This window comes from Schistocerca nitens, chromosome 7 (assembly GCF_023898315.1).
Source record: "Schistocerca nitens isolate TAMUIC-IGC-003100 chromosome 7, iqSchNite1.1, whole genome shotgun sequence".
Lineage (NCBI taxonomy): Eukaryota > Metazoa > Arthropoda > Insecta > Orthoptera > Acrididae > Schistocerca > Schistocerca nitens.
Genome location: NC_064620.1, coordinates 601,093,098 through 601,107,889, shown reverse-complemented (window position 1 = coordinate 601,107,889; position 14,792 = coordinate 601,093,098). Strand labels below are relative to the sequence as shown.

Genomic DNA, 14,792 nt, shown 5'->3' with positions numbered 1-14,792 from the left:
ACCACCTACATCAGTAAGCTTTTCCTGTGTTACTTTCAAGTAATGCACTTAAGCTATTCCTGATTTAACTGGAAGATCTGTCTCATATCAACAGCCTCAAAATGCATATTGTAGACTTCGGGATATGTTACAGGTCAGTGTCACACCAAGATTGTTGAGAAAGGGGGGGGGGGGCGGCATGTCACCCTCCAAACAAGTGTTTACCAATAAGTAAGTGGCGGAAAATTATGGGTATAGGACGGCTTAAGCATGTGGAAAATGAGATTTTTATTATTCACTCACTGTATTTGACATTTATTATTCCTTTAAAATCGCACAATAACTTCAATAAAACACAGTTTAATCATTCACACACTTATTTCACTTTTAAACTGCAAATCCTCTAAGAGCTGTCTTGAATCTTCACGAGTCTCTCTCAACAGACTTGATGTGGATAGATACGTACCACAACCAGTAATCAGAGTCAGAACTGCGTCTGCAAAAACACAAGGATTATTAAACAATTTTTGCTGTCACTAATTACTAGCAATATAATTGATAGTAGATTGCTAATATTTGCTATAATGAATATCACATTTGCAAGAACGATCTCACTGAAGTAATTAAGTCCATCGAAACGCTTACAAGGGAACCTCCCCATCGCACCCACCTCAGATTTAGTTATAAATTGGCACAGTGGATAGGCCTTGATAAACTGAACACAGATCAATTGAGAAAACAGGAAGAAGTTGTGTGGAACTGTGAAAAAATAAGCAAAATATACAAACTGATTAGTCCATCGGCCACATAGGCAACGTCTGGAGGATATGAGCTTAGGAGCGACGTGGTCCCGTGGTAGCGTGAGCAGCTGTGGAGCGAGAGGTCCTTGGTTCAAATCTTCACTCGAGTGAAAATTTTACTTTCTTTATGTTTGCATAGTTAATATCTGTCCGTTCGTTCACTGTATAAGTTTAGTGTGTGTTTTGCGACCGCATCGCAAAACCGTGCGATTAGTAGACGAAAGGACGTGCCTCTCCAATGGGAACCGAAAACATTTGATCGCCAGGTCATAGGTCAACCGATTCCTCCACAGGAAAACACATCTGATATATTCTATACGACACTGGTGACGGCATGTGCGTCACATGACAGGAATATGTTGTCGACCCACCTAGCTTGTACACTTGGCGAATGGGTAAAAAGATTCTTCTACCTTGCCCGATTTTGGTTTTCTTGTGGATCTGATAATCACTCCCAAAAAAGTGATGGAAACATAAGAGTTTGTCACATAAACTGAAAATAAAAAATTAAAATTTTTTCTCGATGGAAGATTTGAACCAAGGACCTTTTGTACCGCAGCTGTTGACGCTACCACGAGACCACGTCGCTCCTGCGCTCTCAGTCTCCTTGATGTTGCTTATCTTCTCATGAACTATTCAGTTTGTATATTTTTCTTATTTTTTCACAGTTCCACACAACTTCTTCCCGTTTTTTCAATTGATCTGTGTTCAGTTTTTCAAGGTCTATCCACTGTGCCAACTTATAACTAAATCTGAGGGGGGTGCGATGGGGAGGTTCCCTTGTTAGAAACTAACCTCTCGTCTGACGAAAACGGTCTAAAGACGCAGTGGCAATTTCTTCAGATCTGTTGACAATGATATTTTGAGTTATTACTTTACTGAGTGACTGAAATGTAGTTCAGGTACCTGTGAACATAACAATATGTTAGAATTCATTTTCTAAACACGAACTATTTCGGTACTGTACGGCTACTTACATATTAATTACACTATTAATATTTTCACAGTTGTTTCTTTAATACAAAATTAAAGCCATCGGAAGAGAAACCGTAAAACATACTTACCAATGACAGGTTTGTTAAGATGCGATTTTCTGTGTGGACAGCTGTAACTTTTCTTCCGGTGGTAAGTAGCAGAAGTCACAGAAATCGCAAAAGTAGCAGAAGTCACAGAAATCACAGAAGTAGCAGAAGTCACAGAAGTAGCAGAAATCACGGAAGTAGCAGAAATAGCAGTGGCGGAGGGATACACGACCTCGTTCCTTAACTGCGACTCTTAACTGCGACAAATCACAGTTAAGAATAACAGATACTGAAAAGTAGCATTCACAGAAATCACTGATATCGGAAAATCACAGTTTAGCCCATCACTACCTGTTAGTAACAAATCATCTCTGATATCACCTCGAAAACAGATTTCACTGTGCACAGGTTTCGCAAGTTTTCAATGTGAGGGATATTACTTGATTAGTTTGCTGAAGTGTGACCGTTGACACAAATGTGCAGCAGTTAACTGAGTTATGTCGCATACACTGCTCTTAAAAAATTTTGTGCCATGTAATCAGAAAACTATTTTGGGTAGTATTTTACACACAAATACATAAAAAATAACTTTAAAGCTTCTCATATTGTGATATATTTAACAAGACAAAACTTTTAACAAACCATTAAATATATGGGACATTATATACAACGAAATGTTATTGTTGCTATGTTTAATTAATTATGGGATACATAATGCTTGGTTTTTAAAGGTTTTTGTAACATTGTTGACAGTTGACGTGTTATTAATTTAAGTCCCTGTTTATACACGAAGGCAGAGACTGCCTCAAAATATAAAATCCTTTTTTTTCCTTCAAAATATTTTTCTTCAATATGTTTCTTCCCTGTTGCATGACAGGCGGCATCATCATAATGAAGTTCTTTGTTCATTGCATAGCACTACACTGCCTCGTGAAGACCCCACGAGTGCAGAAAGCACGGGACTCTGCAACGCTGAACGAGTGGAATGGGCAGGCCCCACCAGAGAAGCCAGTCGCTGTGACTTCCACCGAGTTCAAAGTCTCCCAGTGTCTTTTACACTGTGGTCCTCAGTCGAATAACAGTGAATTTTGGGGACCTCGTTGGTCGATCCAACGACAAGGCATTCAGCCCAGAGAAACACAATAAACTGAGGAATTATAAGTGGGGCTGGACTGGAGATTTGGCAGGGCGACGCTATCAGCCGTCGGAGACACTCGAGGTCCGGGGCCAAACAGGAAAACACAGAAAACTGCAAAAGTTTATAAATTATAAAGGTCGTAAAACGACCAGACTGTGGTGGGCCGCAACTGCTGCACAGCCACCGCTCCACGGACAGCTCGGCAGTGCAAAGCCGCAGTGTGACGTCACGGCAGTGGCGGGGCTCCGCACCCCGCAGCACCAGCCGCCGCTGTGTGCTCCGCACGTAGCGGTGGGGAGAGCGGCTGCCAACTGGACGCACTGCTGGGGCTGGTCTCTATCTGCATCTGGAATACAGACAGCAGAGACTCGTGACTGGTCTGCGTCTCTTCTCTCTCTCGCACACACACACACACACACACACACACACACACACACACACACACATTGTTTGGACGGTACGTGAACTAAACTATGCGGCCAATAGTTATGCGAACGGTTACCCTATTTAAAGATGTGCTGTGTATGACTCCCGAAGTTTTCGGCTAGATGTTACGTATGGTACGGGTGTAGGCACTGCATCTGAACTGTCTGTTAGAGGCTGCCACGTAGTGGAGCTGGCTGCATGTTGCGAGATGACAAACTTGGAACGTGGGATGATAATGGGTACCAGATGCACTGCTCCTAGCATATCACAGATTACACAAGAACTCGGGAAACCAGATGGATAAAACCACCCACATGATAACTAGAAGAACATTATGTACGAAAGTTGCGTCGCCTTCACACAACCTTACAGGGAGACTGACAGTCCGCTCATAGCCAAATTGCACGCCATTTGAATGTGGGGTGAGATGAACCCATTTCAACTGGGACTGTAAGGAAGCAAACGAAATGTGTAAGCTTCAGCAGGCAACGACTGACTCGTGTCATAGTGCCTCCCCATGACTATTCAGTACACAGTATCTCAGTGATTACAGCAATTGTGACTGCAGGATCTCCCAAAATGGATGCAGGGATGTAGAAGATCAGAGACAACAGTTAAGTAAACTTTTCATTCTTTTGTTGAAGATAGCTGATCAACCACACATGGGGATGCACCTCCGTTTCTCCTGCTCTCGTAGCTGAGCCATCGTATATCCCCCTCCCCTAACAAACGTCAGTGGTGATGGTACAAGAGCCGTTGTGCATCGCAGAGACGGGTATCGTAGAAATTTCGGGAGGATAGTTTCCATTGAGAGTAGGACAACATGTTATGTCTCACGAACACGATGATAAAATCAGAACCCATACGGAGGATTACAGACATTCATTCTTCCCACACGCCATTCGAGAGTGGAACAGGAGAAGGGGGGCTAAAAAGATAGTGGTACAAGGAAAACCGTTAGTCAGAAACAGTAACGTGGCTTAAAATAAGGGCGTTTTCCACTGCGGCTATACCTTCCGACGAAATTTCAAATATTGCATGTTTATTGTGAGATATGCAGCAAACTTATTAACCTCAGAGTAGAAATAACTGAATGGAATGAAATAGGTGGTCCCCTGCCTCTCCGAGACCATTACCCCTAAGTGAAATCACATATCAGCCATTCCTCGCCCTCTCCTTCCCCCATCTTCAATGCTAGCACCTAAATAAATTTTAGAATGAGAAAGAATGTTCTTAGAACACTTTTATTTTCAAAATGCTGAAAGATGAATATTTAGTGTTTGTAGATAAACCGAGAGTTAATGAGTCAATGAGATAATTAGCACTAGCACTCCGCCTTCAGGCCACACGTGGCCCATCGGGACCATCCGACCGCCGTATCATCCTCAGTTGAGAATGCGGATAGGAGGGGCGTGTGGTCAGCACACCGCTCTCCTGGTCGTTATGATGGTTTTCTTTGACCGGAGCCGCTACTATTCGGTCGAGTAGCTCCTCAATTGGCATCACGAGGCTGAGTGCACCCCGAAAAATGGCAACAGCGCATGGCGGCTGGATGGTCACCCATCCAACTGCCACCATGCCCAACAGCGCTTAACTTCGGTGATCTCACGGGAACCGGTGTATCCACTGCGGCAAGGCCGTTGCCCCAATGAGATAATTGGTACTGCTTATTTCCAACAACCTCTTTTATAAAATGATGAAGCAATTCTCAGTGTATGAAGAGTGCTACATACAACTCCACCTTGGCAGTTAAGGTTAACTATCCACATTGAGAGTAGATACTTGATACAAAACATGGTTTCTCTGCTACACTTGTTCCACCCACACCCTCATCTTTCCATTAAAATTTACGAAGTTAAAATGGGTGCACTAGACTTGAGCCTACTGTCTGTATATCACCTAATTCTTGGATGCCATACTTCTGAACTTACAGACGCTGGAAGACTTCACCCTGTCTTTCCTTTGTGCATTACGACTGTCACTAATTATAACAATAATTACAACACTGTGTAAGCTCTATATATGTTTCTGTAGTGGTGTCAATAGTTTGTTTATCTGCTGCGAAGTAAGTAATGCAGCAATTTCACGGTCTGTCGTGAAAACTACCAAATTTGAGGTGGCGTTTCCATGAGATTATTTCACATATTTGATATACATGTCAAAGTTTTACTGTTGTACATTCATGATACAAAGTACGTGTGCAGTGGGTCAACTACGAATTTGAGGAAGATGTTCATACCTTCGTTTCACTAGCTAAACGTCCAACACATTGTCTAACATGGCAATGCTAGTATTTGAAATAAAAAATGGGTTATTTACTGGTAAATCGTGTAATAAGCATTACAGTTTTACGAAATAGTGATCTTTCTCAAATAATTTTGCTCCGTGATCATAACACAATTGAACCTGTCTGTTTTCAGACCTCAGGAAATTTCATTTCACCGTCAGGGAATAATAGCCTCCACACTGGGAACCACTGATTGAGATTGTAGCGACTACACCGAGGGCCCCGACCACTCATGCTAACTCACCCAGCTCGTTGAGGCCAGCGCACAGTCGAAACGCTCCTCTCGCTAGATGGGGGCAAGGGAGGGCAGCCGCTGGTCTTCCCAGGGCCAGTCCGGACTCTCGTGCAGGCCCAGCCTCTCCAGGCTGAAGTGGGCCAGCGCTGACAGAAAGTCCACGCTCGTCGTGCTGCGCGACGCACTGGCTGTCACACACTCCACACACGCTAGGTGCAGCTGGCTTGGTGCCAGGGAGCAGTTCTGGGATTGGGGCGAAGGGGGCGCAAATATTCATCATACGATGGAGCACCCAAAACAAATGGAATTATTTTTTGAAAGCTATATACTTTCAAATTGTTTGCAAAACCACCTTATCCCATTAAAAATACTTCCCATTACAACTGATACATTGCACCACTTGTGCTTCCACCATTTGGGACATTCTCTGTAGCCATCTTTCGAAATGGCTGGCAGCTCCTCCCTGGTTTTCTTCTTGTCGTCTTCAGCGTTGTCAAAACGTTGCCCTTTGATGATCCTTTCCACACATGGAAATAAGAAAAGTTGCACAGTGCCAGGTCAGGCCAGTAAGGTGCGTGGGGCAGTGGAACCGTGGCATTTTTAGCCAAAAACTCGACGTTGGTTTTTATTGTCAGTCAAAACAAACTTGGCAGTACCATTTTTCATTCCCAAATCTTCCATTAAAATTTGCTGAACTGAGCTCCAAGAAAACCTACTAATCTCTTGACAGTTGACCAATTCTCTGTCGACGGTCTGTGAGCACAAGTCTCAAATTTTTTCAATATTTTCTCTATTCATGCACTTGATCGACGTCCAGAATGAGCTTCGTCATCAATCGACATGTCGCCATTTTTAAATCGAGCAAACCATCTCATACACTTGAGCTTTCCCCCTGAAGTAACCTTGGTAAGCTATTTTCAAGATTAAAACAGTTTCAGCAGCATTTGTACCAAGGAGAAAACAAAATTTCACAGCTGCACTTTGTTCACTTAAACTTGCCATCATGAAAAATGAAATAGAAACAAAACAGCACTGACACGCCAAGCGGCAGAAATGCGTACTGCACAAGCTCAGGGTCACAGATACTATGATTTTAATAATAATAAATCCATAGAGCTGTCGTGTGTGTCTGCTTGTCTGTTTGCACATGCTTCTCGAAAACTGCCAGACGAATTTGTATGAGGTCATCACAGATAACTTGAGCTTAGCTTGGGACGCTGTATGGGCCTTATTTCATTCAAAATCGGATCATGGTATAGAAAGATATCGTACCTGAAAGCTTCATCCAACTACTATTATAAATGCAAAAGTAGCTCTGCCTGTTACATTTTCACAACTAACGCACTAAATCAATTTCAGTGACATTTGGTATGGAGATAGCTTCTACATCTACATCTACAACAACGTATACACGGTTACTTTGCAACTCACACTTAAGTGCCTGGCAGAGGGTTCATCGAACCTTTTTCATACTACTTCTCTACCATTCCATTCTTGAATGGTGCGTGGGAATAAGGAACACCTAAATATTACCGTTTGAGCTCTTATTTTATGAAGATGTTCATTTCTTCCTACATAGGTGGGTGTCAACAAAATATTTATGCATTCGGAACAGAAAGTTGGTGGTTGAAATTTCGTAAATAGATCGAGCCTCAAAGAAAACCGCCTTTGTTTCAGTGACTTCCACCCCAACTCGCATATCATATCAGTGACACTCTCACCTCTGTTGCACCATAACACGAAACGAGCTGCCCTTCTTTGCACTTTTTCGATGTCCTCCGTCAATCCTACTTGGTAAGGACCCTATACCGTGCAGAAATGTTCCAGCAGAGGACGAACAAGTGTAATGTAGGAAGCCTCTTTAGTGGGTTTGTCGAATTTTCTAAGTGCTGTGCCACAAAGCGCTGTCTTTGTTTCGCCTTCCCCACAATATTATCTATGTGGTCTTTCTGATTTAAGTTGCTCATAATTGTAATTCCTGGGTATTTAATAGAATTGACAGCCCTTAGATTTGTGCGATTTATCATTTAGCCAAAATGTATCGGATTTCTTTTAGTACCCATGTGTATGACCTCGCACTTTTCTTTGTTTAGTGCCAATTGCCGCTATTCGCACCATACAGAAATTCTCTCTAGATCATTTTGTAATTGTAATTGATCATCTGATGATTTTACTAGATGGTAAATTACAGCGTCATCTGCAAACAATCTAAGGGGGCTGCTCAGATTATCACCTAGATCATTTATATAAATCAGGAACAGCAGAGGGCCTATGACACTACCTTGCGGAACGCCAGATATCACTTCTGTTCTACTCGATGATTTACCTTCTATCACTACGAACTGTCCCCTCTCTGAGACGAAATCACGAATCCAGTCACACAACTGAGACGATACTCCATATGCATGCAATTTGATTAATATTCGCTTTGAGGAACGGTATCAAAAGCCTTCTGAAAATCTAGGAATATGGAATCGATCTGAGATCTCTTGTTTACAGCACTCATTACTTCATGGGAATAAAGAGCTAGCTGTGTTGCCCAAGAACGATATTTTCTGAATCCGTGTTGATTATGTATCAGTAAGTCATTTTCCTTAAGGCGATTCAAAATGTTCGAGTACAGTATATGCTCCAAAATCGTATTGCAAATTGTGGTCAGTGATATGGGTCTGTAATTCAATGGGTAACTCCTATTTCCTTTCTTGAATATTGGTGTGACCTGTGGTACTTTCCAGTCTTTAGGAACAGACCTTACGTCAAGTGAGCTGTTGTATATGACTGCTAAGAAAGGCGCTATTGTGTCTGCATACTCTGAGAGGAACCTGATTGGTATACCATCTGGACCGGAAGACTTGCCATTCTTAAGTGATTTGAGTTGTTTCGCAACACCTAAGATATCTACTTTTCTGTCACTCATGCTAACAGCGGCTCTGGTTTCGAATTCTGGAATATTTAGTTCGTTTTCTTTCGTGAAGGAATTACGGAAAACTGTATTTAGTAACTCCGCTTTAGTGGCACCATAATCAGAAACATTTCCATCGCTATAGTGCAGTGACGGTATTGACTGTGTTTTACCTTGGTGTACTTTACATACGATCAGAATCTCTTTGGGTTTTCTACCATATTTGAGACAATATTTCATTGTGGATATTAAAAACATTTTGCATTGATGTCCGCACTAAAATTTGAGCTTCTGTGAAACTTAGCCAGTCTTGGGAATTCTGCGTTCTTCTGAATTTGGCATGCTTTTTTCGTTGCTTCTGCTACAGTGTTCTGACGTGTTTTGTGTACCATGGTGGATCAGTCCCGTCTCTTATTAACTTATGCGGTATGAGTCTATCTATAGCTGGCAATACTGTTTCACTGAATTTGAGCCATATCTCGTCTACACTCACATAATAAGCTTGGAAGGAATGGAGACTCTCTCTTAGGAAGGCATAAAGCGAATTTTTATCTGCTGTTTTAAATAGATATATTTTGCATTTATTTTTAGTGGTTTTGGTTGATATGGTTTTGAGCCTTGCTACAGTGACCTTTTGTTCACTAATCCCTGTATCTGTCATGACGCTCTCTATTAGATCAGGATTATTTGTGGCTAAGAGGTCAAGTGTGTTTTCGCAACCATTTACAGTTCATGTGGGCTCATGAACTAATTGTTCAAAGTAATTCTCAGAGAAAGCATTTAGTATAATTTCGGAAGATGTTTTCTGTCTACCACCGGCTTTGACATGTATTTTCACCAACAAATCGAGGGTACATTGAAGTCTCCACCAATTATAATTGTATGAGTGGGGGACATATTTGTAATGAGATTCAAGTTTACTACCCTGAGAAAGAAGATAGGTTTCTCTAGAAAGTGTATGGTACATGATACATGTTGCTTTGAAGAGTATCACACGAAGAAGAAAAAATATTTACTCTTTGAGAAAGCTACTTACTCTTTGACTTCTGATATTTATCGTTTTTGTGAGATGCATTTATTGGTTGATGTGCGCTACGTGATATGATTTAAAGTAATGAATACAATACTTACACAATCTTCGTTGTGTTTAATCCATACTTCAACACTGTTTGCTGCATAATGTACACGTTGTGTAACACATAGGTACTTCAGTAGCACACTGCGTACACGAGCACTCCTGCCCATGCCTCTGTGTATGCACTGCTCGACAGTGACGCTGCTGATGGATTGTGCTTTGAAACAGTTTGAGAGGTGACCACACATCACATCATGAGCTTTCTCAGCTGAACAGGCAGACATTTGAAGGCAGCTGATGTTACTGCATGTATAATAGGTTACTTCTTCACCATCACACTTCATACCAGAACTACTGATATGTGAGTGCAGCCATGGGTAACAGATAGTTAATAATAATATAGATGGCGATAATGATAATAGTAATAATAAAAATCTTCTTCTTTAGCTTCAACTTCTTCTTCTACCTTGTGCTCTCCTGTTGGATCAGGGTCCACTTTTTGGGTCAATCACGCAAATTCTTATGTCTAACGCTTCCTCTAGACCTACGCTTCTTCATCTTGGACGTGATCTTACAGCATCTTGCCACTGTACTTTGAAGTCCCCAGCAGTCTCTGGCCTTCGACACTGTCATCACAGACTGCACTAGGTTGTGTCCATACGATGTGTCCATACCAGTGAGGTCTTCATTCTTGAATCTTGTCATTGATTGGAGCCAGTCCAGCTAGTTGTTGGGTCAATATATTGTTAAGGTAGAGCAGATAAATGTCGAACAATCCTCTCAGTATCCACATTTCCATAACATTGCGTAAGTGCTCAGCACTTATAGTTGTGGGCCAACACTTGGCACCATGTCACAAAACTGGCTGCACTATTGTGTGGCAAAACTTACAATTTCATGTGGACAGGCATCTTCTTATCCCAGAGGACACCAGTGATGTCTCTGAATCGCATCCAAGTAACTTTGACTCTTACTCGCACATCTTCACTCACATAGCAGTCAGCCTATAGTCGGAAACCTAGATAATGGAATGTGTTCAACTTGGTAAGAGGAGCTCCATTAATCTGTGTAGTTCCTGAAGATGGAATCGTTTCGAGGTACTCAGTCTTGCAAATATTTAAATGAAGGCCATATGTTGTAGACGAACATACCACATTCACACTTGAGTTTCAAGATGCTCCCTGGTGTCTGCTGCAAGCATAAAGTCATCAGTGTACAGCATTGCCCACATTACACATTTCTGTAGGCCAGCCTTATGGTTATCCTTTATGGTAACAAAGAGCAGTGGAGATAGAGCTGATGAATCTTGATGAATTTCAACTGTCACAGGGAGCTTGAGTCAGTGCTGCTGAGCATGGTACGCAGACTGGTGTTTTTATACAGCATTTTTACCTAATTTACATTCGTTTCAGGAACTTGACGATCACAAAGACCATACCACATCATTGGATGTGGTACTCGACCAAGTACCTTCTCAAGGTAAGAAGGCAAGATGTAGTGACCTCCTTTCCTCAGGGAATTACTAAAACAAAAGATGTGCAGAAACGACCTAACAGTGTTCAGAAAGGATAGATTAAATACTGTTGGTAGTGGAGTATTTATTGCTGTCAGAAGTAGTTTACCTTGCAGTGAAATTGAAGTAGATAGTTCCTGCGAAATAGTATGGGTAGTGATTATATTTGACAACTAAGCTATTAACTGGATCGTTTTACTGCCCCCCCCCCCCCCCCCTCCCATGATTCAGAAGAAATAGTTGCTGATCAGTTCAAAGAAAACTTGAGCCTCATTTCAATTAGGTACCCCACTCATACAAATGTAGTCGGTGGTGACTTCAGTCTGCCCTCGGTATACTGGAAAAATTATACGTTTAAAGCCAGCGGCAGGCATAAATGCTCTTAACGCCATTTTAACAGACAGTCTCCACTCCTTCCCACCTGATCACGTAAGCGTAGAAAAGCTGTGTATAGTGTATAGTATCGATGGCAATCGAGAGATATACAACAGATAAATTAATAAGGTATGGTACTGATCCCCCATGATTCACAAAATGGTTCAGATCATTGTTGCAGGAGTAACGAAAAAAGCATGCCAAATTTAAAAGAACACAAAATCACCAAGATTCCAAAGTTTTGCAGAGGTTCGAAACATAGCACGTACTTCAAGATGTTTTTAATAATTTCCATGACGAAATTCTGTCTCGGAATCTGGCAGAAAAGCCAAAGAGATTCTGGTCATACATAAAGCACACCAGTGGCAAGACACAAATACCTTCACTGCGGGATAACAATGGTGAAATCAGCGATAACATAGACACTATAGCAATGTTATGAAACAAGGTTATCCAAAACTCCACCAAAGAAGACGAAGTAAATATTCCTGAATTCCAATCAAGAACAACTGCCAAGATGAGAAATTATAGAAGTAGATAACCTCAGTGTAGCAAAGCAGCATAAATCGCTTAATAAAGGCAAGGTCTCCAGTCCAGATTGTATACCAGTCAGGTCCCTTTCAGAATATGCTGATACAATAGCTCCATATATAGAAATTATATACAACCGCTCGCTCACAGAAAGATCCTTACCTAAAGACTGGAAAATTGCTCAAGTCACACCAATACGCAAAAAGGAAAATGGGAGTAATCCACTCAATTACAGGCCCATATCACTAACGTTGATTTGTAGTAGGGTTTGGAACATATACTTTGTTTGAACATTATGAATTATATAGAAGAAAATGATTTACTGACACATAGTCAGCACGGATTTCAGAAAATATCGTTCTTGAGCAACAAAATTAGCCAGCTGGTGTGGCCGAGCGGGTCTAGGCGCTTCAGTCTTGAACCGCGTGACCGCGGTTTGAATCCTACCTCGAGCATGGAAGTGTGTGATGTCCTTAGGTTAGTTAGGTTTAAGTACTTCTAAATTCTAGGGGACTGATGACCTCAGATGTTAAAAACGTACCTTGGCAAAGACAGGTACTCAGCTACTATGGATACAATTCCAGGCTCACCACTTACCCTCTGAAGCACTCACCAAGATGGCGCCAACTTATACTCAGTGCCCTGAAAACGAAAATATCCATATTAAGTTTCTACAATGGTGAAACAGCATACATATTGGCAGTTGAAAATCTTATTGATAAGCAAATACCACAAAATCTAGTATTCACATGATTTCATTTGCTACAAGCACAACTGAGTTAATACAAAGCGTAAGGGAGCATGTAGCACATAGAAGGTTCCAGGGAAGTAGGAACGAATATTAATAGATCAAACATTTTTTTTTTTTTGAGCCCGTTCGTTGAATTTCTCGATGACGCATTCACAAACATCTGGTGGGATGCAGTTAAGAACCCTTTTAATTTTATCCTTCAGTTGGTATATGGTTTGTTCACATACATATCTGATTCCACAAATCCTGCAACTACACTGCTCATAAAAGGGTATGACTTTTTCGAAACCACATAACTATCTCCCATTGCAAAGCGTAAGTTTGGAATATGGCTCAAAGGTACCTTCGGTCTCCGTCTGTAATGGTGCAGGAGCATAGCGCCTCGTGACCTCGCTCTCGGGATCGCCGATGCTTGAAATAGCAACGTGTCGACACATGGCGAAAAAAGGCCGCAGCTCCGAAGGTCACACGAGTTGTAAGGTGGATTATCGACGTCACATTGGCACCAAATTTCACCACAATTCTGCCCAACGCCATCGTGGACGGGTCACACGGTGGCAAGGTTGTCACACTCGCTTTTACCCACAATTCATCCCTTCCTTTGAGACCTCTGGGATTTGCGATGGAAGTCAGAACTGCAACACCCAGCGTTGAAATCGGTCAGTTTTTTTATGAGTAGCCGGGAAAAAATTTCAGACACACCGCTGCCAAGAGTCGACACGAAAATCCTGTCAGGAGATGGCATTAATGAAACCACATCTTCCCATGAGGCCTTGATTCCACGAGAGTTCACATTATATTGAGCAATGGGATGTTGTTCTTAATAATGTTCGACACTTCTCACTCCCCTCATACAATTCATCCCCACTCTAAGGACATTGTGGGGCTGCAACCACACCGCACGTGATACGACCCTCTGGAGTGTAGCGCTACCACATCTTTTTCTCTGCTACACTAAATAGGACCGCTAAGGAGGGCACACTGGAGCAGCCGTGAGGCACCAGTTAGCTACATGTGAAAGTGCGTGGCTGGCACCAAGGGTGTTGCCAGAGTGGGTGGGTGGTGGGAGCGGGACTTTAGCGGGACCCTCTGCCGTTTTCTTCACGCACAGGTCAGTGTTGCACCCCAGAGTGATCATGTCACAGGAGGGCGTGAAACAAGAGAGCCTCCCAAGTGTAAACACCCTTTGATGCTTCGGACCACGTTCACATATCGTCGAATGGTTTTGCACATTCTTAGTAGTCTCACGCAGTGTACTACAGCTCAACTTTCATTTGCACTGCACTCCAAAGGGGTCACATCACGTTCAGTGAGGTTGCGGTCCAACGATGTCTTTAAAGAACGGATGAATCATCCAGGGTGGGTCATCAGTGTCGAAGGTTGACGATAATGTGGGTCCTGCTGCTCGTCACCCTGCCAACTGTCGTTTTCGACGGCAAAATATGTGGGAATCTACACCCCAAGGGAAGGGGTGGTCTCATTCTCGCCGACTGCATCTCCTGACGGGGTTTTCGTGTCGATTCTGGGCAGCGATGTGTCTGAAACGTTTTCCTCGGCCACTCGTAATAAAAACGTGCGATTGCAATCCTGGGTGTTGCAGTTCAGGCTTCCATCGTAAATCGCAGAAGTCTCAAAACAAGGGATCAACTGTGGGTAAAACGGTGTGTGACAACATTCCCACCGCGTGAGACGTCCACGATGGCATTGGGCAGAATCGTGGTGAAATTTGGTGTCAATGTAACTTCATTACTCCACCTT

General features: G+C 42.4%; 1 long non-coding RNA gene and 1 pseudogene across 1 annotated transcript; both read right to left on the bottom strand.

Annotated features, from left to right (window-relative positions):
• Positions 1–351: 351 nt before the first annotated feature.
• On the bottom strand, positions 352–2,360 carry LOC126195456 (uncharacterized). The gene is made up of 3 exons (XR_007538612.1): positions 1,844–2,360; positions 1,575–1,685; positions 352–475 (listed from the first exon to the last, which is right to left on the bottom strand). It is a non-coding gene; the product is annotated as an uncharacterized LOC126195456 (long non-coding RNA).
• A 2,534-nt stretch (positions 2,361–4,894) lies between these two features.
• On the bottom strand, positions 4,895–5,010 carry LOC126195870 (5S ribosomal RNA; annotated as a pseudogene).
• Between the last annotated feature and the right edge of the window lie 9,782 nt (positions 5,011–14,792).